General features: G+C 41.9%; 1 protein-coding gene across 32 annotated transcripts in view; it reads right to left on the bottom strand.

Moving 5' to 3' along the window:
* Positions 1–26,553, bottom strand: part of SYTL2 (synaptotagmin like 2) — a 155,400-nt gene that overhangs the window by 99,290 nt on the left and 29,557 nt on the right. For 8 of the 32 annotated variants that reach the window (XM_074400216.1, XM_074400227.1, XM_074400223.1 and 5 more), the window contains exons 1-2: positions 21,566–21,816; positions 19,013–19,087 (exon numbers count right to left, since the gene is read on the bottom strand). The exons of 1 other annotated variant lie outside the window; for it this stretch is intronic. The gene's annotated coding sequence lies outside the window, so the exon portion shown is untranslated. Of the gene's footprint in view, positions 1–19,012; positions 19,088–21,565; positions 21,818–26,553 lie in introns of those variants that run through there. 23 more of the 32 variants (XM_074400234.1, XM_074400236.1, XM_074400244.1 and 20 more) reach the window with 7 other exon arrangements.

Raw genomic sequence — 26,553 nt, 5'->3', positions numbered from 1 at the left:
AGTAGATGAATGGATGGATGAACTTTATAACCACAGTAGAACAAGATAAACTGGAAACTCACAATGTTTTTGCTTCAATTTTCTCAACTTCAAAAGGTCAGTAATAGCTGTGCCCATTTGCCTCACAGTCCTGTGGAGAGGTTAAAAATCATTTCCATCTGAACCTGCTGTAGTAGCAAGAGCATAGATAGCTTTGGTTAGAGATCTGCACTAATTGTTTTTTGTGTGTTCTTGTGCCAGTGAATTTCTCTGAGCCTGAGATTTCCCATTTATAAAATGGGGGATAATACTTATTTCTGTGAAGGAGACATGGTGTTCATAAAAGGCCTTGCTCAATGTCAACCTCACTAGATGCTCAATAAACGTTTTCACTGTTTCACAGATAGTTCCAGGCACTAGTGCCCATCTCTTAGTTCAAAATGGCAGCCATTTCTTAGTAAGTTTATGGGTTTTTATATAAAACAGTGCTTTATTCATATAGCATCTTCCTCTAAAGATCAAACTTTGCTTACATTTACAATGGTAAAATAGTGTGGACAAAGTAAATGTAGATAGAAGATGGAGTAAATGGGAAGAAATAAGTTCAAGTGGAAGATGGCAAGGGCATTTGCGGTTGGCTGTTAGGACTATACTGCAAGTTGTCTCCCCTTATATCACCGCAGAAAGCAGCTTGTCTTGGGCTTGGTCTCCTCCCTGATGGTTTCTTTCTTTTTTCTCTGTTTTTGTTTTTGTTTTTTCCTTTTTTTTTTTTTTAATATTTTTATGGTGTTTAGTATATTCATACCCAGTGGTTTCACACAGTGCTTCCGCCCATAGGCAGCATAAATAATAGAGGAAGACTCCTGAATAGTCTACTGACCTCTAAGAATGGTAGGCTAGAGGTATGGAAAGGAAGGAGAAGGGGCCTGTTTACTTTCTCTGCTGTGCAAGCTACTTGTTCTCTTATACATTTATTATTATATTTATTTATCTACTGCTTCCTTCTCAGATCTGGGCATGCCCTAGTCTGTTCTTACCCAAGGGTGGTAACTTTTCTTCCAAGCATTCAGCTGTCTGAAAATATATTGCTCTTGATATGTCACTGGGTCATGAGTAGTTCTGAGAAATACTTTATGCATGGGTATCTCCCGAGTCCAGGCAGTGGAGATATTTGCTTACCCATGAGGCAGGGAGGAACAAACAGGGAATATGGTTCCAGGGTCAAGTTTTTTAAAGACTAAACTAACTCAGTCAGTTGGTCAGTCAACTGCATTTTGAGCCCTATGTGCCTGGCCTCTGCTTGAAAATGAGGAGGAATCATCGAAGACCAAGATACAGAAGGTCCTCTCCCTTTATAGAGCTCATGGTCTCATTCCACATACTCACATCTAGTTGCTTTACTTCTATCATAATAATCTGTGTGGCATACGTCAAAGCAAAGCTCTGAAAAATAGAATATCATTCCACACATGCTTCCCATAAGCAGAAGAATATGAAATAGAGAGAATATAAAGATATGCCCCTGTTAGATAACAAAGGTTTGGCATATCTTGCAAATCTCAAAAAGATGAATGTCCTTTCAGGGAAAATTATACATTTTATTTATTTATCATTTTGAAACAGGGTCTCACTCTGTTGCCCAGGCATGAACCTAGCTCACTGCAGCCTCCACCTCTTAGGATAAAGTGATCCTCCCATTTCAGCCTCCTGAGTAGCTGGGACTACAAACACACGCCACCACATCCAGCTAATCTTTTATTTTTTTTGTAGAGATGAAGCCTCACTATCTTGCCCAGGCTGATTTTGAACTCTGGGCTCTTGCAGTCCTCACCTTGGCCTCCCAAAGTGTTGGGATTACATGTGTCAGCCACTGCCCCCAGCCAAATTGCACATTTTTAAAGCCTTATGAGTTTTATTCTCTTCCTTTTTGATACAATTAACAACAGTATATACTTATTAAGTACTTACTATGTGCCAGATACTATACTAAGCCCTGTGTGCCAGATACTATACTAGGCCCTTCAAAGAATCACCTCATTTAATCTTTTAAACAATCTTATGAGTTATGCACATAATATTATTCCTATTTTATAGATGAGCAAACTTCAGCTTAGAAAGATCAAGGGATGTAAACCCAGGATTAACTAATTCCGAACAAATGCGACTCTCTACACTAACCTGTATTATCTGCTTACTTGATTTAGAGAGAAGGCCAAGGTTATTATTTCTATTACTGAAATAAAAAAATGTATACAGTACAGAACCTTCAAAACATATTAGCTTGAATGATTATTAAATTGCCAATACAAGTTTAGTATCCCTTATCCAAAATGCTTGGTATCAGAAGTGTTTGTGGGATTTTTGGATTTTTTTTTCAGTTTGGAATATTTGCATATATATGAGATATCTTGGGAATGAGACCTCAGTCCAAACACATATTTTTTTTTTTATATATGCCTTATACACATAACCTGAAGGTAATTTTATATAATATTTTTAATAATTTTGTGCATAGAACAAAGTTTGTGTACAATGAATCATCAGAAAGTAAATATGCCAGGTATGTATCCACTTGTAGAGGCGTATCAGGGCTCAAAATGTTTTGGTTTTGGAGCATTTTGAATTTCAGATTAGAGATGCTCAACCTGTACACAACTGTTTTCACCTATAGAAATGGCAATTTCATTTGGTTCAACCTAACATAATATTAAGAGACAGAATGACCTAAGCCTAGCCCAAGCACAGGCCCTGACGAACTGTATGAATTTTAACAAGTCACTTAACATTTCTAGGTTTCACTTGCTTTACTGTATAATATAAAGCATAATTATAAAAGTTAGGCTGGATTTGTCTTTAGGTTCCCCAGCTCCATAACTGTTAAGAGGAGAAGTGGGGAGAAGTATACTTTATTTGTTCAACATTTATTAAGTCCTACAATGTGCCAACTGTGCTTTCTCTCCCATTCCAAGTTCACCTGCATTGCAAAGACAGCCTCCCAGTAGCTTCCCATGATTCCAGTGATTCTACATGTTAGAAATACAGAACAAGCTTGAAGATCCTTGCTTGTCTGTTCAGGATAACTGGGATGTGCCCTATGATTCTGGTAACTTCTCCCAGATCACAATTCCACAGCAGAAAAGAGAAACAGGATCTGGAAACCACTTTCATGTGAAGAGATGAAGTGCAGCAGAAGAAACATTCATATGAACAAATATGTATCTTCCAATAAAAAAGAACTCTCAGGTAGGTCATGCACAGTGGCTCATGCCTGTAATCATAGAACTTTAAGAGGCCGAGGCAGGTGGATCACCTGAGATCAGGAGTTCAAGATCAGCTTGGCCAACATGGTGAAACCTCAACTCTACTAAAAATACAAAAAATTAGCTGGGCATGGTGGTGCATGCCTGTAATCCCAGCTACTCAGGAGGCCGAGGCAGAAGAATTGCTTGAACGTGGGAGGTAGAGGTTGCAGTGAGCCAAGACTGAACCACTACAATCCAGCCTGGGTGGCAGAGCGAGCCTCTGTCTCCCTGCCCCCCGCCACCACCCGCAAAAAAAAAGAACTCTCAGTAAATATTCTGGTTCACAGTGACCTCTAGAAAAATATCCTACTTTACTTGTACCTCCCAGAAAGATAATCATTGAGATTTTTAACTTTAAAAAATTCCAGAATTCCACAAAGAAATAGCCCTTAGCTAGCTGGGTAGAGCACTTGAGCATTTAGCCACAGTCTTTGCAATGATTAAGGATTGGGAATAGAGTTACAGAAAAACATCAAACTGCAAGCTCAAAGACACCAATTCAATACCTGGCTATGTGACTTACTAGCTCTGTGAACCTGGACTTACCATTGAATCAGCCTCTGCCTCAGTATCTCATCCACATAATGAGGACTGGGATGATGACCTGTAAACATGTTTTCTGTTCTAAAGGTCAACCAGTTCCTTATCATTTAGGTTTTTACCATCTTACTACCATCTGTTCCCTTTTGCACTATCCATTGTGAACACAGCAAACAGCTGTTTTCCAATGTTACTGCAATAGCTCTTCAAATACGTACTTGAAGACTCATTACTGCCCACTTGACTCCCTCTCTTCTAATGTAAGGCAGTGTCCCAGATGGAGTCATGTGGTTAGCTAGATGTTTGGAATAACTCATGTGGAGTCATATGTCTAAACTGGGAGCTATAAGGAAAGGAATACATGTGCAGCAAAGAGCTGTTTGCTTTCTCAACATCTTGTAACTGAGAAAGGCCCATAACTCCCAATCTCATTTCCTGGGAATTCTACCAGCTGCGATAGGGATCATAAAAGTTGCCAGAAAAAGGGATTAATAACCTTGATGTGCTGACAATGTAGCTGAGAAAACTGAACCTACACAAAGTATATAACTGGTAAATTATATAGAACATATTATTATTATGTACTAAATCTGGGGGTGTACCCTATAAGAGTCACAGGAAGTTAGACAAAAAAATGGTTAGATGAGGGGTATAGTCTGCTCCAGGGAAAGTCAATTGCTCTGTGGGAGGTTAGACCCTGAATCGCTGAAGACAACATGACTCACTTGGGAAACCATGACACCAACCCAGACTCTAGTGATGGTGGGAGGTGATCTTCAAATTAGGAGTGACCTGGGGCTCTACCAATAGAGTTCTCTCAAACTCACCCTAATGGGGTAGTTTAGAATAGACTATCTGACAGGGCAGTGAAGGCAACTGCAAGCCAAATGTCACTTTGCCTTTCTATGTTCTAAGTCAAGGATATTCATTTCTCTCTTAACCTGTAGATTAACTTTCTAGCCCATTTAATGCAGACCATTGCTGAATGGGGATCCTATGAAATGTGTCACTTTGAAGTTGTAGAAAGTTATTTTTTCTTTTTCAAACAAGTAATCTTTGGAAACAATACACCAATAAGTAAAACTAATTTCACAAAAGAAATTTTAGAAGTAAATGATTTATAAATACTGCCTTCCACCTAAGATTCTTAGTTTTAGAGCTTCTATCATGCCTTCTCTATTTCAAAATACAAATACCTAAAAGGAAGGAAATACTTTGAAAACTATTATAATATTTTATGTTTTGAAGATGAACAGTTTTCTTCTTCCTGTTCAGGGACTTTGAATTACAAAATTTCTCAAAAAGGCAGACATGGAGAAAAGTTTCATCCACCTCAAATTCTGGTAACACCCATGAAATTTAATTTGAGATATCTCATAACCAATATTTTATAAACCTGTCCTTAAAAATGAAGGGCATGCTCTCAACACTTGCTGTCAGGAAAATTTTTCCAACAGGCAAAGAAATAGGCATACCCATGGTTAAAATCTCACAGCTGTCACATTATTTAGCTCTGCACAAATGAAAAATCCTATTACCCAAAAATGGTTGGAGAATCTGTAGCTGTCATTTGGCAAGCAATTGCATTTCCACATTGTTTTAGTCATACCCTCCCTTATACAGATATGAACCCTGGAAAATATTTAATTAAACATAACTATGTGGTCTGAAAAGTAAGTCAAAATAAGAAGCTAATGCTTTGCCATCTTTAATGTTATGCAATTCATTACAGAAAAGAATACACACTCCTTCAAACCCCATCCACCAAAAATTCAAAAGAGCACATTTAATTTTTTGCTTTTTTTTTCTTATAGTGACAGGGTCTCACCATGTTACCCAGGCTAGTCTTGAACTTCTGAGCTCAAGCAACTCTATTGCCTCAGCCTCCGAAAGTGCCAGGATCACAAGCATAAGCCACCATACCTGGTCAGATTTAAATTTAATTTTTTTTTTTTTTTTTCATTTTTTTAGAGACAAGACCTCTTTCTGTCACCCAGGCTGAAGTGCAATAGCACAGTCATGGCTCACTGTAACTTCAAACTCCTGGGTTTAAGCAATCCTCCTGCCTCAGCCTCCCGAGTAGCTGAGATAAGAGGCACGTGCAACCATACCCAGCTAATATGGCTTATGCCCATAATCCTGGCATGTTGGGAGGCTGAGGCAGGAGAGCTGTTTGAGCCTAGGAGTTCAAGACCAGCCTGTGCAACATAGTGAGACCCTGTCTCTACAAGAAAAAAAAATAAATAAATCTGCTTTTTTGAATTTTTGGAGAATGAAGATTGAGGGATTGTATGCTCTTTTTTTCTAACAAATTGCTTAACAACAGTAAAGATGGCAAAGCACACCTAGCTAAGTTCAAAATTTTTTTTTCTAGACACAGGTTCTATGTTTGCAGTGTGGTCTCAAACTCCAGGCCTCAAGTGATCCTCACACTTCAGCCACCCAAGTGCTAAGATTACAGGCATGAGCCACCACGCCCAGCCAGATTTAAATTTTAAAGGACAACAGAACGAGTAATAAAACCTCCCACTTTCTCAGGGTCACAGAAGAGATTTTCATATAACCAAACTCAAAAGAATCCAGATTCTCAAATGGGCATCACATCTCTCCATGAATTATCCCCTGGTGAGGAAACTTGCATTTATCAGACTCTTCTGCTTGCTTGGGCTTGATTTCTACTATTTGGCATTTGAAAGGAGAAAAAAAAAAAAATCATTATATTGCTGGGGAAGTACAGGAAGTAAGTCTCAAACATGAATTTGTATTTCTTTCTGAAAACAAAAGTTCATTGGAGGTTTATATAGAACTAAAAGAAAAGCAGAATTTCCAGGAATTGCTCCAGGAATTCATGGAAAGTAGATCCATTCATCATTTTTTTCTAATAAAGCAAACCAAGAAAGAGACGGTCTTTCAAAATGCTTAGGTTCCCATTCCTTTACGGTATCACTAAGGAGAGGTTAAGTGGCTGTACTTTGGTCTCCACATTTATATTTCAGTATTACTTCCTACTATGTTACCTTGGCAAATTACTTAGCTTCCTCACTAGTAATATATCTACTTAAAATTGTGTTATAAAGGACTACATGCACTTAGTCTGGTATGAGTCCACAGTAAACTTGTATTAGCTGTAATACTTATATTAGCTAATGTAAGTATTAGCTATTATTATTACTACCACTACCGCTAAATTTATTTTCAGCATCCCAAATAAAGTCACATCCCCTCATGGAATAATGTTTGCATTTTATTTTCTGAAATGCTGATGGCCTTGCCCTAGGCTCACCATCAGATCTAAAAAAAATTGAACCCTCTCAGCCAGAGCACACTAATGTGAACTGGGGTCTAGCCTACTCTATGATTTAGGCAGCAGAAGAGGCCAGATACTTATGCCCAGTAGCCTGCGTTACACTCATTTAACAAATGTTAATTGTGTCCCTAGTCTGTGCCAGGCACAGTACCAGGTGCTGAATTTATCTGCTCATGGTCAGCACTGTCACTGTGTTCTCTAGAGCCCGAGGCTGTGTTTCTTTACTATAATGTGCTGCTTAGGTTAAAAATAAAAATAAAAAAGTTACATAGGAAACATTTTCCAGGATGAAACTAACAAGAATAGTAAAGGCCACTCCAAACCATCTTTTTCTAGTCTCTTCCTTATATTTCTATAATATAAAAAATTTCACTGACTTTTTAAATTTGATAAAGCAGATTATTCCCAGATGAGTTTTTACCAAATACCTGCAAGAAAGAATGGCTTAAGGTGAGCTGGCTCTGAAATCAGCAAACTGACAGAGCAGGCCACCATGCCCTTCCCTCACATCTACCAAACTGCAAATAGTGCTGGGAAGACTGCCACTCTGGGAGTCCCATAGGACCCAGGAAAAGTAATACACAAGCTCAGAGCATACACATAAGCCATCATCACCAGGGAAATATGCTCTAAAAACTCCAGGTACGTGGCCAGGCACAGTGACTCATGACTGTAATCCCAGCACTTTGGGAGGCTGAGGTGGGCAGATCACAAGGTCAGGAGTTCAAGACCAGCCTGGCCAACATGGTGAAACCCCATCTCTACTAAAAATACAAAAATTAGCTGGGTATGGTGGCTGGCATCTGTAATCCCAGCTACTTCGGAAGCTGAGGCACAAGAATCATTTGATACCAGGAGGCAGAGATTGCAGTGAACTGAGACTATACCACCTTTGTTCCAGCCTGGGTGACAGAGCAAGACTCCACCTCGAAAAAAAAAAAAAAAAAAAAAAAATAGCCTTTGTTATTGTCCCTTTTGCCAGCTATAGCCTATGTGATCTAAAAAAAAATCTTAAGAAGTCTATGTTTACACACAGCTTCCTCAGCTGGCCATACCCCACCTAGCCATTCACCTATCTTATATCACACCTTAGTCTATACCCACTGATCTCAAGACCAGAACGTTTTCGTTGCTAGTGGTGTTTGAGAAGGAGTCTCACTCTGTCACCCAGGCTGGAGTGCAGTGGCACAATCTTGGCTTACTGCAAACTTCATCTCCCAGGTTCAAGAGATTCTCCTGCCTCAGCCTCTCGAATAGCTGGATACAGTCAGGCACTACCATGCCAGCTGATTTTAGTGGGGTTTTTTGTTTTTGTTTTTGTTTTTGGTTTTTTTTTTGCATTTTTAGTAGAGATGGGGTTTCACCATGTTGGCTAGGCTGGCCTTGAACTCCTGACCTCAAGTGATCCACCCGTTTCAGCTTCCCAAAGTGCTGGGATTACGGGCGGGCCTGAGCCACCACACCCAGCCTATACTCACTGATCTCAAGTTCAGGTTTTTTGTGAGTCCTCCCATTCCTGTTCATTTTAAAACAAATGGATCATCACAGCTTTTGACACTCCCAAAGTTCAAAATTTTAAAGCTTAACACTTATTTCCAAAAGTTGAAATCTGATCTGGTTCATGAAATGATAAAAAAAAAAAAAAAAAAAAAGTGAAACCTTCTTAAGCACCCTCTTCACATGCCTAAATACATACAGTCTTGAGAAATGGGTCCTTCTCTTCTTTAAAGACCAATAACTTCCCAAGTCTTTAATATCTTCAGAGTCTGAGCCAAAAACAAAGAAAAATAAAAAATAACTGACTTCACATATGGGTCATTTCATGATGTGTTAAAGGGATCTCCAAGTCCAGTCCCAGGTTTGATGATTAACTAGAATAACTCAACAGGACAACATACAGTCGTACTCATAGCTATGACTTATACAGTGGAAAAATACAAAGCAAAATCAACAATGGAAAAAGGTGCATGGGTGAAGTTTGGATAAAACCGGGTGGGAGCTACCAAGGGTCTTCTCCAAGAGAAGTCACACTGGACACCACAACAAGTTGTGACAACAAATCTGAAATGTTACCAACCAGACAGTTGATTAGAGATTCAGTGTGCAGAGTTTTTAATGGGGACAAGTCATGTAGGCACCCCTTCCCTGGCATGTACCCAAATTCCAGACCTCTAGAAAAGCAGGTGCTTGGCATAAACCACATTGCTAGCACAGTCTAGGCACAGTGAGCTACTCATATCATTTAGATTTGTGGAAATCCTCCTGAAATCCAAGTTCCCTAATGCAAGCCAGAGGACAACTTGCAAGCAGGCCTTTCTATGGATAGGCAGTTTCACATTCACTATGTTAATTCATTTTTTTTTAAAACCTGGCAACTTTCATTTAATTTTTTTTCTTTTGTGTGTGTGTGTGTGTGTGTGTGTGTGTGTGTGTGTGTTAATTCTTTTCTGCACACATGGGAATGAAAAGACAGATATCTAACTAGTTGATAACGGCCCATTGACCACTAAATTCTTAAATCAATATACTGAAATCCTCAAAATGACAGTCAACATAACTTGGCACTTCAAAATACATTCATTCAGCACACTTGTACTATCTCAGCCTTCTGGGCTCTGGGCATTAACGAAATAAGAAGTCCCTTCAGTCCTGGTCCTCTAAGAACTTCTGGAGCAACAGGGAAGATAAGATGAGAACATAAAGAACAATAACACACAGTGATATGTGATGACAGCCATAAAGGTAGTATAGCCAAACACTAAACCAGTTAGAGGAGGGAAAGAAAACTTCCTGCCATGACGAACCAGGAAGTTTTCAGGAAGAATTAGCATAGAGCTACAGTTTTAAGAACATCTAGGATTTCGGAGTTAGAGACAGGGTTAGTAAGAGCTCAACAAAGGTGACTACAAGTCCATAAAAAACATCCAATCTCCTTAATCACATGCATGACACTCTCCATGATCAGCCCGCTGCCTACTTCACTGGCCTCAGCTCCTGCCAGCCTTGCCTTGAACATGAAACTATGCTTGCCATACTACTTCCCAGCCTTCTTGACCTGATTCCTATTCACCCACATCTCCTCTCCTATGCCACCTCTTCCAGGAAGCCCTACCTTGGCACTTGATCTCCCTTCCTCTCACCACCCCACCTCCCTCCTCTGTGCTCACATCCGACATGAACATCACACTGAGTGGTAATTACAGACATCTACACTGGACTCTTAGCTTAAAACAATTTCTGAAACACAAACAGAAAATATTCAGTGAGGAACTGTCAAATTAACTTTTGTATCCAAATCTGATATTCTTCCTGCTAAAGCATGATAACCTTTTTAACAACAAATGATCACTATTTAATAATAGTTTAAAAAGAATAGCAAGAGATTTTCTGTAAACATCAATCATATCATACTTAAGCATTAAACTAAGCTCACAGCCTTGGTCACTGTACCTACAGGTGGTGACACACACACACATCCTCAAGGACTTGACCGTTCCCATACACCAGTAATCAGTTTTGGTGCTTTTTCAAAGGAAAGAGCCCAAACCAGAATCTATCAAAGGACTAGACTGAGACTTGACTAACACAGCGAAAAGTGTTTGGGGACTGGCACATGAAGGTTCAAAGGTCTAGTATTCCAAAAGCCCAATGTAGGATGCTCCAAGAGTTTGCTGGGTTTCTGTCACCCAGGCTGCAGTGCAGCAGCACAATCATGGCTCACTGAACCCTTGATCTCCTAGGCTCAAGTGATCTTCCCACCTCAGCCTCCTGAGTAGCTGGGACTACAGGTGTATGCCAACATGCCCAGCTAATTTTTTTCTATTTTTTTTGTAGAGATGGGGTCTTTCTATGTTGTTCAGGCTGGTCTCAAACTCCTGGGTTCAAGAATCCTCCGACTTTGGCCTCCCAAAGTGCTGAGATTACAGGCATGAGCCACCATGCCTGGCCCCCAGGAGTTTAAAACGTACAACTTACTCCCTGTGCACTGAATGTCAACACAAGACTCGCTTTTAGTTCCTGGCTGCTCAGAGTGTGAACTTGGGGAAAGTATGCCAGAAAAGGGAAAAAAAACAAACACATCCACTCCCTCCTCACTTCCTCAAACACCAAGCAAATACCTGTGCTCAGTTCCCCAGTAGAGTCACATCTGTCCCCTGCAGAATCTGACAGGTAGAGCCACATCTCCTCCACACCCTTGGCTCCTGGCCACACATTATTAATAGTTTATACGGGGAAGAAGGTGATTGTCTTCACACTGAGGCACCTCTAGTTACCAAGGCTAATATCCCCAGTGGCTTTCCCCAAGGAACCCAGGTAATATAGTTTTCCCTCTGGTCTGGATAAAGCAGAAACTATCAGGAAAACATAAACACAGGCCTAGAAACACACAAACACACATCTGTGTGTACATCTGTCGGATCCTGACTGCTTGGAGAGAAGGGCCACCTAGCTTCTTGCCATTTCCCATAGATGATAGTTTTGCAGTCTGAGCCTCTCTGCTCGTCCAAGAAAATCAACAGCTGCTAACCACAATAGTGCATGCTAAGCACAAGAAATTCAACAAAGCACTAACCAAATTCAGCATGTGTTAGGCATCAACTATCCCTAGAATCTTAAACTCGATTTTGGTGATGCAAAAAAGGGCCTTAAAATTTTTTTTCTGGATTCAAGTTTCAATCATTTTGCCAGAAACATACCCTGTCCTTTACTGAAAAGTGGTAAATATGCTTAACTCAAGGCAAAACATACTTATCCTCTTGAAATAATTTGGCTCCAATGTGATCCAGTCCATAAATTAGTATATGGAGTCACCATTTTCCAACACATTATGTACTTTCCTGTACAAGTCTTGAATAGCAGCACCACTTCTAAAAGTACCATTACCTTTTACCAAAAAAGTTTTAATATATGTATCTCCTTTACACAGACAAGTGCAAACAAGTATGCCAATCAACCCCAAACCCATCTTCCATACCATGAGCAGTGTTATTATTCTAAAGAGAAATTTCATTATCTCACTCACAATATTAAGAAATGTCAAAGATAAAGGGCAGCCTTCAAGATAAAGGGTAAGATTTTAGCCTCATTTTCACATTTGGTGAAACCCCACTAATTAGCAGCACCACCAACCACAACTTATCTGCCCTGTATGCCAACTCAGTAGTCTCTCCCACTTCTTACTATGCCAACTCAGTAGTCTCTCCCACTTACTATCCCTGCTCTCCTGCCTCCATGACTTTGAACTTGAAATAGCCTTCAATGTTTCCTCCCCACCACACTCTCCCCTTTTCTTCTTTTTCCTTTTTTTTAGCCAGAGTCTCACTCTGTCAAATAGGCTGGAGTGCAGTGACATGATCTTGGTGCACTGCAACCTTTACCTCCCGTGTTCAAGTGATTCTCCTGCTTCAGCCTCTCAAGTAGCTGGGATTACAGGTGCCTGCCACTAGGCCCAGCTTCCCAAAGTGCTGGGATCATAGGAGTGAGCCAACAGACCTGGCCCTCAGTCTCTTCTTAACTTAGCAAACTCCCACTCAGCCACAAGTCTAGCTTATCTGTCATCTTTCCTTCCTACATTCCCAGGCAGTTGCTCTCTCAGCAACCTCACAATAAGCCATACACATTTCTACTAGAACACCCACCACCCTGTACTGTAAGTACTATTTCACCATTGTCACTCTCAATAGCCAAGGGGAAGGGAAGGAAAGCGAAGGGAAGAAAGGAAAGGAAGAAAAGGGAAAGGAAGAGAACTAACGTATTGAATAGTGACCCTACGTATCTCACAAAGTCAGAGGCTTTATTATATTCATAACCCCATCTTGTGAGAAAATGAATGCAATTTTTTCCGAAAAGGAAGTTGAGACTCCTACCCCTAAGAACCTCAAAAGCTGCCAACCACAGTTAAATTAGTTGCTCTATTATACAACTAGTAAGTGGATCCAAGTTTAAATTCAAGCTCATCTGATTCCAAAGCCAAGTTTATTTCCACTACAAAGTTGCCTCTGTGGGCAACATGGACACTAGTCAAAAACACCTTCTTAACCATAACCCCTCTCCCATCACTTTGTTGGCCACTATGTTTCATAACTCTGGCTTCCACCTACGATTGCACCTCAAAAACATCTGCTATAACCATCAGACGGCCAGGTGTCACTAGGATTCTAGCAAGAACACAGTGAATACATTTGCAGAAAGGTGGTGTGATAATTCAAAAAGATTCAAGAATGTACATTATAAAACTGTAAAAGTATGTCTTATCTAAGTGGTCCTGCTAGGACAACTCCTATAAAAATTCTTCGTCTTTATAAAATTCTCATGTCATCTACAACAAGATCAGCTTCATTTCTTCTCAAGTTCTTCAGTATATTTTCTCTCACTTATCAAGTTGTGATGCCCCAAAGTAAACTGTAATTGGGGTCTTCTTGCCAGTTCTCAAGAATAGTATTATAGTTGCTCTAGTCTCAGGCTGTGCTGCTTCATAACTGCAGCAATAAGTTGCTGACTTCTCAGGCCATGGAGCACAAGGAGAACCAACTGTTTTTCCTGGAAGATTATGTCAAGTCCATCATTACATCTCTATGGTAATAGAAATATCCTAGGTTTTCTGGAACAAACCTAGTTTTGAATATTTATAATCTATTTCAAGACTCATGACAAACCTATGTCTTAACACAGGATTCAGTAAGCATGAAAATAACATCTTTCCTTTAAAGAACTCCCCCAAGAGAGGCAGTACTGGATTGAAAAGAGCAGTTTCCAGTCAAAGTAACCTGGGCTCAATTGTTTGTACTGCATTACTACCTCTGTGACCTTGGGCAAAGGACTTCTCTGTGCTTCCATTTCCTCAACAGTAAAGTGGATAATTACCACCTACTTTAGAGAGTAGTCCAGCCAATTAGAGGAGCAAGGACATGGCAAAGGAACTGACATAGGGCTTGCACTATAGATAACAGACATTCTGTTTATTATGTTCTTGTTATTTGTAGCATCCCTAAAAGGAATGGAAAAGAAAGATACCAATTTTGCTTTTCTAAGTAAAGGAGCACAACTGATGTGATTTACTTGTACTCAGCTTCCTAAACACAACACTTCAGTTACTACATTCCAGACAGTGTTGATTTTTTTTTTTTTTTTTTTTTTTGAGATGGAGTCTTGCTCTGTCACCTAGGCTGTAGTGCAGTGGCTCGATCTCAGCTCACCGCAACCTCTACTTCCTGGGTTCAAGCAATTCTCCTGTCTCAGCCTCCTGAGCAGCTGGAATTTCAGGCGTGTGCCACCATGCCCAGCTAATTTTTGTATTTTTAGCAGAAACAGGGTTTTACAACGTCCGGTCAGGCTGATCTTGAACTCCTGACCTTGTGATCCACCCACCTCAGCCTCCCAAAGTGCTGGGATTACAGGCGTGAGCCACCGCACCCAGCCAGTGTTGATTCTTAAATAGGATACATCACTTTGTAATCTGGCGTCACCCCCTGATATTTCCTGAAATATTTACACTTTATTAATTATTACTACCTCTGTGTAACAAAATTTTCTAAATTTTTACAACAAGCCCATTTTCAAGGGTTATCCTGTGTGGTCAAAACACTAACCCAAGCTATGTACCCTCATTCTGCATCTAGAATTCAGTTTGCAGCTCCCCGATTTCATGCACAGTAGAGCAGAATACAAGAGTAGGGTACAATCATATCATATTATCTTCCAATGATCCAAGGCATGGGCTCTGGAGTCAGACTGCATGAATTCAAATCTCTCTTGTTTTTCTTATTGGCTGTGTCACCTTGGGCAACTTATTTAACTTACAGGGCCTCAATTTTCTCATCATAAAATAGAAGCAATCATACTATACCAAAAATAGTATCAGCAATAAATTATTGTGAGGATTAAATAAACTGATGTAGGTACAGTGCTTGGAATAGTGCCTGATACACAGTAAGTGCTCAATAAATGTCAGACAGCATTATCATTCACTTGCCTCACAGGGTTGGAAAAAAACAGTCTGAAGCAATTACACATAATACAATATGTTACGTCAGCAATCAAAAATACTAGATCAGGCAAAGTACTTTTAAAATAACTGAGGAAAATGAATCTTACATAACCAGATACTACTCCTAGGTGCCATTATAGCAGTAGATACATTGTATTTGCAGACTGAATGCCTGTGGCTCCAATTATTCATAACTTACCTTGAAGACATCACATAGAAATTGTAGTTAAATCAAAAATAGCACCAGATAGGAATGAGGTGGTTGAGTCCTCAGCTGGTAAGTCTTTGGTCAACCACCCAGCAACAGCATCTCAATCTGTTTTTGCTGGTTTGCATTAACTATAGGACCTCATTTAGTTCGCTAAACGATCTTGTAAAACAAAACTGATCATTCTCAGTTTCTAGACACACGGAGGGAATCATATGCTATGGTAATAGTTGCAGTTTTGGGGACAGCAAAGATCTCAGGATGAAAACCCCGAATGTGTCACAAGATTGCAGAACTGAAACAACCCTAGACTATATCTTAATGACAAAGTGCCAGGTGTAGTGGCTCATGCCTTTAACCATGGCATTTTTGGGAGGTAAAGGTGGGAAGATTACTTGAACCCACGAGTGCAAGACCAGCCTGGGCAACACAGTGAGATCCCATCTCTCAAAAAAAAATCAAACTGAAAACCCAAATCTTTTAGTTATATAACTCAAATGACTAGTCTAAAACTAACAGTGGTAAAGAATCTTCCCTAAGGAATCTAACACACTACAGTTCAGCCTTCCTCCCAACACAGATCACTGGCAGAGGGGATGGGAATGGTCAGGGAATAGATCTGACTGAGCAACTTAGCTTGGCCTGGGATCCAGCCCATGCCCTCAGCCTCACAGCCCTGTATTTTAATCAAGTGACTCAGCCAGAGGCCAGAGAGCCCCGGCGCCTGTGGCCGGGAGTGATGGCAACACAAAACACATTTGTCTAATCAGAAGCTAGTGGTGATGGCATCCTTTCTGTCAAGACTTATAGTGAAACAATGCTTCTGCAAGGAAAGAAAAAGAAACTTACATTCACTCAGAAATCAAGTGATGCCTATCTTTCCCCCTCTAACTCTGAAGGTAAATATGTGTTTACCTTCAATTGTTTGCTAGGTCTCTTATATCTACCTACCCCCAAATATTTCTTGATGCATTTATAGAAAGAAGAGGAATTATCTAGGAATAATAAACCAAATCTATACTAGCGGCTATACTAGTTTAGAAAGTATGACGTTAGGACATGCTCTTATTTTGGCCTTCTTTTCTCAATCATCACTACAAAGGATAACACATAGGGAAGTGCTTTTGTAGGTTGCAGGTACTTCACATATGTGAAGAAGTCACTGCAGTCATCTGAGGACATTGCACCACATTTCAGCAGAGTGATTCATTCATTCTTTTCTTTGTTAATTTATTAATTAATTTAAAATACTTACACTAAGTTCCCACTGAGTGCCAGGAACAGTGCCAGGCTATGTGGATACAGAAATAAACCACAAGTTCTGAGCCCTCAGGGGCTCACTTTTTTCCCAAATTGTTCTTTTCATCAACATCCTAGTCCAACCACAGCTGCACGTCTCTTTCCTTTTTCCTTCTCTTCCCCGCCTCCCCAGCTCTGAGCCACTTAAGAGTGAGGTCATGTGCTTCTCCCACATTCTGCAACAGTCCTAGCACAGGGCCAAGTACCCAATGGGCACTAGGGAAAAACACTGTATTTAGTGACTTAAGAGGCAAATAATTAGTGAAACGTGGCTTTATTACCATTTTTAAAACCTGCTTTCATGATACTGTATTTCTGTCAAGCTACCTTCTCTGAAATTCCCTGAAACACTGTGGCTGTCTAATCCTTTAAAAATTCTCTGCATTGTCAGTAAATGTAGTATAATTATTGTATAGCTCTCAGTAATTTTTTAAAGTTTATGAAGTCATATTTATCGAAGTTTTCCTATATAATTTTTAAAAACCCCAAAATTTCCTGAAAGCAGTTCTCTTCTCCTAACAATCTTAAGAGGTTATAAATTAATAATAACAAATAAATGAGCAGAAACCACTCTCAATTATCTGCGGATCATGTGTTCTGCATGAGGGCAGTCAATAGAGGAGACCCTTAGAAAATCAGGAGGGGGCATCAAAAGCTTGAAGCAACAGAAAGTGGAAACATTTTCTGACATCTGATTCATTTGGATGTGGAAATTCTCTACCAGACTTCGACTTGGGAAACCATGAATGGAAAATAACCCAGATTCAGATTTTTAAGACTGGAAGGAACCTCATCTGTTCCAACTCTCTAGCTTTATATAGAAACCAAGGCTCAGAAAGAAGGTGCAATTAAATCCAGATCACACAGATTGTCTTTGGCAGATGCAGTAGTTGAAACCAAACCACCTGCCTCCGAATGCAGGCCCCATTATCTCCTCAGAGCGGCCAGGAGCACGGTGCACACCTGACAGCAGTCCTTAAGGTAACAGCTACTGGCACTCATATGCCCCCACAGGTACACTACCTTTCCAGTTGCTCTCATTGCTTCCTCCTAGCAAGCCTCTGCCTTTCTTAGGGCGACTAGAGACAGCTCCCAGAAGCTCTGGGGCTTCCTGTGTAACTGAACAACTCTCTTGGAAGGCAAGCCTGCTTTCATTCTATAAAATGAGACTATTTTCTGTCCTCTACTATTCAGGATTGTGATGAAGATCAGTGAGATACTAGTCACCAAGAAAACCTACATTCTTTGAGGAAAACTTGAGTCCCAATAGAGCATTTACATCATGATCAAGTGCTACTAATACCAAGAGTTGGATTCCACGATTTTATAAAGACTAACAATGTTTTTAATGTCTCTATGTTTAAATATCCTAAAAACATTAATAGCATACACACACGCAGGCAATCTAAGTAACAAACAATAACACCTGATACTTGATCCTTATAGTGACTCTGGTAAGTGAGGATAAAATTTGTTCATTATCATCAATTTACAGAAGAGGAAACCAGCTCAGAGAAGCCATCTGTCTTGCCCAAGGTCACACAGGTAATAAAATGAAATTCTGGGGCAATGACTTTCTCTAGGACCCGTTTGAATTTTCTGCAAATTACTGTGCAAATTAGTTTTTGAATTTTCTGCTCAAATTTTGCGCCTCAGCAGCACTAAACAACTACCTTTTCTGTTATATTTGAGATGTTTAGCAAGAAGTACAGCTTGACCCTGCATTTTCAACAGCAACCCCATGGACCAGCACTCCTCTCTCCAGGAAGATAAATACAGGAGACATATGAGGGGTGAACTTTGGGTCTCAAACAAGATTAACCTTCATGAAGCTTTTAATTATTCATAATTTATTCTCCACATTCTTTCAAAAACAATCTCAGATGGCTCCTAGCTCTGACAATAATTCAATCAAAAGTGTTGTATTCACTGTGTGTGTTTTTAAAATTTATTAATATAGATGCAAAGAAAAAGATTTAAAAGGCTATATCCCAAGTTTTGCTTTAACTGTTTCTGAGTATAGATGTATTGATAACTATTATCAATGTTAATCTGGATCTTATCTTTTTGCTGCAATAAATAAGTTTAGTTTTGGTAACAAGAAAAACAATAACGGATATTTTTATTTTTGAAAGGTTCTTCATTCTGAAAAATGGGAAAAGCGGATGTCTCCGTAGGGACTAGAGAAGCTCTATTACTGTGACTCAGAGAATGGAAAATGCAAACCCTAAGCCCTCTAGAACCTTGGTCCTACTGCTCGATCTGGATACTTGAAGCCCCTAAGACTATCTAATGATCTGCCTGGACACCAATTTTATTCAGATGTTTTGAAGAAAAATCTTTATACATGTAAACACAAAGTCCATATATTATGAAATCAAATGAAAAACCTGCATGAGTGTAGGAGCACTTGTTGGTCTTCTTTTCCATTGCTGGGGTCTTCTATGGAGAAGTTTGGTCAGCCCCTAAGAAAAACATTACAATCTTATCCCTCGTCCCAACTTTTGAGAGAGTGACAACCTCATTAATACCAAGGAAGTTTTCCTCTTAATTGAAGAAAAAAAAAAAAAAAAGCCACATTTTTCTTCATCTACTGTATCTTTAAAAATTCTTTATAAAACAGGTGACCGGCAAACATATTTCCAAGGAGCTCTGGAAGCCTAAACATACATAGTTCACCCTACCTCCCTTGCCCAAAGAGGAGAAACACCTAGATTAGCATCTGTGTTTTGAAGATGGTGGAACCTGGGCTTCTCCTGGGCTGCCTCACATTTCTACAAGGCAGCAGACCACTCTGCACAAGGTGCTAATTCATTCATTCCACAAATGCTTATTGAGCAAAACCTGAAAAAGGCCTCTTAGGGGACAGTGGAATCATTCACCAGCCCACGGTTAGGGCTAACCCGTCAGATGTGGACAATCAATCTTTCATTAGACCCCAAACCACCTCTAGGATAAAGTAAACAGGGCTCTGCCCCACCCACACACTAGCAGCTGGGCAGGATTAGGCAGGCCTTCTAGAGCAGGACTGCTGCTGAGAGGCTAAGGCAGTCACGGATTACCTCCAGAATAACGGAAACTCCTGCACCATAAATGACATAATAGCTCTAAGATGTTTTGCACAGTGCCTGACACCTGGTGAGAACTCAATAATGTTACATATTTTGGTATTCCAGCTTGCTCTTACTCAAGGAGCACAAAGAAAGTGTGAAGAACACAGGTTTTAGAATCAGATTGGATTTGAATCCCAGCTAAGCTACTTCCTAAGTGACTAAAGGAAGCAATCATTCTGAGTCTGTTTCTCATATATAAAAAAGGGTATAGTATACCCCTCATGTGGCTTTATGACAATTAAGGATATATTTATTACATACAAAGAAGTGTCTGGCCCATAGTAAGTGCCCAGTCAACAACAGTCAACATTGCCCTGCTGCCGTCCCCACACCTCTTCTCCTTCCTGGCTGCTCTTGATGGGCTCTGCAATCTGATTTCACCTGGATACCACACTAGGGGTGAGAAGGGGCAGAACAGGGGTGAACAGGGGTGGAAGAAGGTGAGAGGAGGGAAATGCTGGAGGCCTTCCATAGAAATCCAGCCAAGTTATCAGTCCCTTTTTTTTTTTTTTTTTTTCTTTGAGACGGAGTTTTGCTCTCGTTACCCAGGCTGGAGTGCAATGGCGCGATCTCGGCTCACCGCAACCTCCGCCTCCCGGGTTCAGGCAATTCTCCTGCCTCAGCCTCCTAAGTAGCTGGGATTACAGGCACGCGCCACCATGCCCAGCTAATTTTTTGTATTTTTAGTAGAGACGCGGTTTCACCATGTTGACCAGGATGGTCTCGATCTCGACCTCGTGATCCACCCGCCTCAGCCTCCCAAAGTGCTGGGATTACAGGCGTGAGCCACCGCGCCCGGCCTTATCAGTCCCTTTCAATCATCCTACTCTATCTGGCTGCTCCATCCAATAGACAGCAGGGGTCAACATCCTGGTGGGGAAGGGCTGCCATCAGGGGGACCACGGCAGTTTGCATCCACCCCACCTTCCAGGGTCTGTCTGAAGCCCCAGCGGGCTTCCTCTGCACATCCCTCCCGGGCTGTGTGGTTGAGCAGGCTGACAGTGTGATTCATAGCTTGTTCTTATCTAGGTTTCCATCTCAACCCTGAGCCCAAAACCCTGGAGGCTGTTGATCACAAACCAGCACTAAATGAAAAGAAGAACTTTTCATTAAGGCAGGAAGTGGAGCCCCTCAAGGTCAGAGGGGATTTACAAAGGGAGGAGGGAGGAGGAAGGAGGAAGGAAAGGGGAGAGGCGGCAGGACGGGTGCAGAGAGAGACCCACTTCCTACATGCTGGTGGAGCCCTGTATCTTAGACGCTGAAAGCAGTCGGTTTTTTTTTTTTTCCACTGTGAAGGATGATAAAGCCCACTCGTGTAGTTTATAGCTCGCTGTGGGACGAGGTGTGAATATGGAAGAGAATTCCAAAACAAGTGTTATTTTCAAAAAAGAAATCATCATTCCCTGGCCGACATTTCCCGACACCCCACCGGTAAACAGGTCCTAATGCCCTACCTTTCTGCACCTGAGCAATCTGAGGGCAGTTACTCTGCAGCCAGGTCTTCCCAGCACCCAGCCCCATGCCCAAGTCAGTCCCTGAAAGGCCCAGAAAATTCGAGAGCACAGGAGAACCCCCGCCCACCAGGGCATCCCAGCTTCCTGGCCGCCTGGGCAGCGGAGGTGGCTCTGGAGTAGGTGGGAAACTGAGGAAAGGAGCTTGCCCGCTGCCAACACGCATTTCCCATTTTAGAACTCGGAAAACTAAGGAACATCATTCTACACCACCTCCCTCACTTCACAGAGGAGGAAGCAGAGACCGAGAGAGGGAAACAAAATTGCCCGAGGTAACACAGCGAGTGGACAAAGTAGAGACTGGAAGCTGAGTGCGCACCTCGGAGTCGCTGCCGGGCAGGGAGCGCGCCTCGCCATCTCTCTCTTTTGGCCCCTAGACCTCGGCCTGGCGTTGCAAACCCCGCCGCCACAGGCGCGGCGCGTTACCTTCTCCCGGGCTGGGCGCTGCGAGCCTTCACTCTCCCGACGGGCGCTGGCGGTTCTGCCTGGCTCGCAAGCGCACAGCTCAGCCCGGGTGTCTCCCGGCGCTGTCAACGCTGAGCGCTGTGCGCGAGTACCCCCGCGGGCTGCCGGCGGCGCGCAGGGGCCGGTCCTGGGTGCTCCGGCCAATGGCGCTGCGCCCGCTCCCAGCCCCGGGATCCCCGCCCCGGCCTCCCCGCCCGGCACCCAGGGCCGGCCGGCCCCGGCCCTCTCCCCTTTTCTCCCTTTGCTCTCCACCCTGCCTGCTGTTTTTCTCCCGTTCCCAGCTTCCTCCTCCAGTGTACCTTGCCCCGAAACAACTTGTTTTCTGTACAAATAAAGAAAGCAACATTATTATTATCTTTACGGCGCGTTAGGGGGCTTTGGAGCCCTACAGCGTGGAGCACTAGGAGCCCCTGCCCTCCGAGTGGGGACAGCCACCGCGCAGGGAAAGGGGCGCGAAGGGTATGGAGCCTGTCCTGGGGTGAGTTGTTTTAACCCTCGGGACGTCAGTTTCCTCACGTGTGAAACTGAAGAAGAAAAAAAGCCTTACGGGTTGTTGAGAGAACTACATTAAGCGATGCTTTAAAATACAGTAATTCTGGCTGGGCGCTGTGGCTCACGCCTACAATCCCAGCACTTTGGGAGGCTGAGGCGGGTGGATCACCTGAGGTCAGAGGTTCGAGACCAGCCTGCCAAACATGGTGAAACCCCATCTCTACCAAAAATGCAAAAAATTTAGCCGGGCGCGGAAGGCTGAGGCGGGAGAATCGCTTGAACCCGGGAGGCGGAGGTTGCCATGAGCCAAGATCGCGCCACTGCACTCTAGCCTGGGGAACAAGAGCGAAACTCCACCTCGAAAAAAATTATATATATATATGTGTGTGTATATATATATATATATATATATACACGCACACACACACACACATACACAATAATTCCTAGAAAAATGGTGAGTACGACGTGTACTGCCTGGGCTACCCACTGGGGTATGCAAAGAGGAGTGGTACGCTCCTGGAAGGTACTGTCTGGCAGGAAGGCAGACAATACAATACAATAAATAACAATATTGTGGCTGGCCACGGTGGCGTGTAATCCCAGCATTTTGGGAGGCTGAATCAAGTGGATCACCCGAGGACAGGAGTTTGAGAACATCCTGGCCAACATAGCGAAACCCCATCTCTGATAAAATTAAAAATGAAAATAGAAAAATTAGCCAGGCATGGAGGCAAGCGCCCGTAGTCCCAGCTACTTGGGAAGCTCAGGCAAAAGAATCACTTGGACCAAGAGGTGGAGGTTGCAGGGAGCCAAGATCACACCACTGCACTCCAGCCTGGGTGACAGAGCAAGACTCCATCTCAAAAATAAATTAATTAATTTAATTAAATAATGAAAACATTGTATCAGTGCCCATTTTCACAAGTTACCCATGACAAGACCAGCCCAGGCAAACCTCTGAAGGAGGTGAACCTTAAAGCCTTTTTCCTTATCATGCAACTGAGGGTGGCCCAGGTCCGTCTTTAGTTCTTCTAAAGGTCTTCCTTCTCCCAAACTTACAAACGCTTATCCCCAGGGGCCTCACTTAGTGCCCAGTGCAGACTACTAGCCTGGCCGCAGAGTCCTGGCACTGCGTGGAGATGTGCATTCTGGCTTTCATTCAGCCTTCGAGAGCCTAATGTGTCCCTGTGCTGGGTGAGCACTCCACATGCAAAAGAGGAATAAGCCACTGGTCTTCCCTTTGAAGAGACAGATTTGTACATAATTTCATTTTAGGGTGTTATAATAGGTTTACAAAGTGTTGTAGAGTCACTACGCTTAATGACAGGGACAATAACAACTTAAATACAAATAAGATCAAGAAGGAAGGCAATGAGTTAGGTCAGATTGAAGGGGTGACAGAACACTGGGTGCAGAGAGGCAGGCAGAGACATGGAGATGCCTGTCATATGTCATGACTATTGCACAGGATTTGGGACAGTGAGGCAGAGATGAAGCTAAGGAGGTAGGTGGGCAGAAGTTGGAGGAGTGGCTATACGTGCCTTGCTGAGGGAAGCAGGCTGTGTCCTGCTGGTGATGGTGATTTTAAGAAAGGGAGTGGCATGACCTCAGATGCTTTTGGTACTTCACTTTTATTTTTGATTGCACCTGCCTTATTTATCCCCTTCCTGCCCCTCTCTAGCTCTGGAAGGCAGGCACTGGGTCTTGCTCACCTCTAGGTACACTGCATCACCCGGCATAGGGCTTTGAAGGAACTAAACGTGCTATTCCCAGTATCACTCCTCCCCTGGAAACAAATAGCAATGATTAAATGCTAAATAGGGTGGAAAGATTCTCACTTCAGGTTCTGGGGCAGGCAGGTGGGGGAGAAATTTTAAGGCAGGGTCTTGTTGTGGCTGTCAATTCGTCCAAATCTTGTATGGCTCAGAGACTAAATCTTAGAGCTCTTGGCCAAGGTTCAAATGCTGTTAAAAATGTTAATTTCTAATAGGATCTTAGATCAATTACTCAACCTCCCTGTGCTTCAGTTTACTCATTTATTAAAGAGACAATAATTGCACTGCTCTCTCAAGCCTACTGTGAAGATTAAAAGAAGATGCACATGTTTAGCACAATGCCTTGCACATGTAGAGTGCTGAATAAGACTTGGTTAACATGATCACATCAAGTCAGCAGTGGCCTGTTCCACCTATCCCATAGGAACCCTTCAAAATGGTTTGCATATAAGTGACACTTAAACTTCCCAGAATTCTAGGTTGACATTGAAGGGGAAGGCAAGAGGGTAGGGACATCATGGTGTAAGTTTAGATGCACAGACTTTGGTGCATCTCCTGGCTCTACCACAGAACTAGCTGGATGACTTTGGACAAGTCACTTAATTCTTTCTTTCCTTCTTTCTTTCCTTTTGTTTTTTCTTTTCTTTTCTTTCTTGTTTTGTCAGGGTCTCACTTTGCTGCCCAGGCAGTGGACAAACACAGCTCACTGCAGCCTTAACCTCCCAGGCTCAAGCCATCCTCCCACCTCAGCCTTCCAGGTAGCTGGGACTACAGGCACACACCACCACACCCAGCTAATTACTGTATTCTTGGTTTTGCAATGTTGACCTCTTGAGCTAAAGCAATCTGCCCACCTCAGTGTCTCAAAGTGTTGGGATTACGGGCGTAAGCCACTGCACCCAGCCTGAGTCACTTCACTTGTTAGTGACTGTTCTGTAAAATAGAAGTAGTAATATTACCTGCCCCAAGCAAAGGAAATAATACGTAACACATATAGCACATTGCCTGGCCTAAGGTAAGATCTCAATACATGTTAGCTAATAGTGTGATAATGGCTGGAAGAGAGTTATTATAGTTTTTGGAAACAATATTCTCCATGTCTCTGCCTGCCTCTCCACACCGCAGTGTTCTGTCACCCCTTCCATCTGACCTAACTTGTGCCCTCCTTCAAGATTTACCTTGGTCACAGTTGAATTTAAGCTTTTGTTGACCCCCTCCTTCAGTGTATGTGACTCTAACTAATATATTGGAAAGGAGAAGTGTAATCCCGGAAAAAACTAAACCTACATGTAAAGGTTAGTGCTGGATCTGTGAAAACTACCTGGAAAAGGAGTAGAAGTGAGCTTAGAAAACTGCAGGTAGGGCATGGGCCTGGAAAAGTTTTGTAGGAAACCTGAGTTATTTAAGTTCAGAACCCCTGTCTGAACAAAGATAAGATTCTTGTAGCTCTATGGAACTGAACAAGATGGAGTATTGTTTGCAGGATTGTGTATAACCACTCTCTGAGCTGCCCTCTTGGAATGGTGAAAGGCTGGTGCTTTTCAATGAGAATCTGAAAATTTAACCCCTCACACCACCCAACAGTGACTTTATAGGGTCACAGGCACATTGCTAAATTGTTTAGTTTTATCAGCTAGTTAGTAGGTAAATATTTATTGGTAGCATAGGGTAGGTGTGGTTCCTTCAAGCTTGAAAGATCCTCCCCTCCATTTCTGACCCAAGGAATCCTTCTTACACATCAAGGCCTAGGACAAGTGTCACCAGATTCTGCCCTCCTAGACTGAATAAATTAATCCTTGCAACCTCTCCAGTTCCTATGGTATATTCCTCAAGAATTTTCTTGGCATCGATATCATCCTGTCTTTATAGTTACTTGCCACAGGATCTGCTACTCCCTACTAGTTTTAAAGCTCACCCACTTCAGAGACCCCTTCTTTATTCTGTATTCCTTCTTACCACTTCCATCCTTCTCCTCACTTCATCTCTACCCAAAATGATTTATGCACAATAGGCACTAAATAAATGCTTGACAAATTGCATTGGCAGGCAGATCTCTCATAGTATGCATGTTACAAAGAGCAGCATTTTTGCCACAATGAAAAAGCAAAAGAACCTTTCTCTTAAAGACATGACTTTGTCTTTAAGCTATGTGAATTTATAACTTCTTGCCCACCAGAAATTGTAGATACTGCTAAAACGCTATATAATTATACCTGGCATGATAATGTGGTTAGATGACTTATATCAGTTAGGTATCAAACGGACAGCATGTAAAACAAAATTTAGTCATGGTACTGGGTCACCAAAGCAAGAATTTGGTTTTTAAAATAATTTGTAAATACTGACTATCCTTTTAACTTTCAAAAGTATGAAACTTTGGCCTTGAATCAAATTGTGTTAGCAATCTTTCCACAGTCTTTAATAATGCCTTGAACTTCTACAGGTCTTTGTATTTTTCAAAGCCCTTTCACTTTGATTATCTTGTTTGGTCTTCACTCAACCCTATGATATAGGAAGGGCAGCTGTTAGTGTCTGCATTTTACAGATGAAGATATTAGGCACATGAGAGGAA

Source organism: Saimiri boliviensis, chromosome 6 (genome assembly GCF_048565385.1).
Source record: "Saimiri boliviensis isolate mSaiBol1 chromosome 6, mSaiBol1.pri, whole genome shotgun sequence".
Taxonomy (NCBI): domain Eukaryota; kingdom Metazoa; phylum Chordata; class Mammalia; order Primates; family Cebidae; genus Saimiri; species Saimiri boliviensis.
The sequence above is the reverse complement of the archived record's forward strand: the minus strand, read 5'-3'. Positions and strand labels throughout refer to the sequence as shown.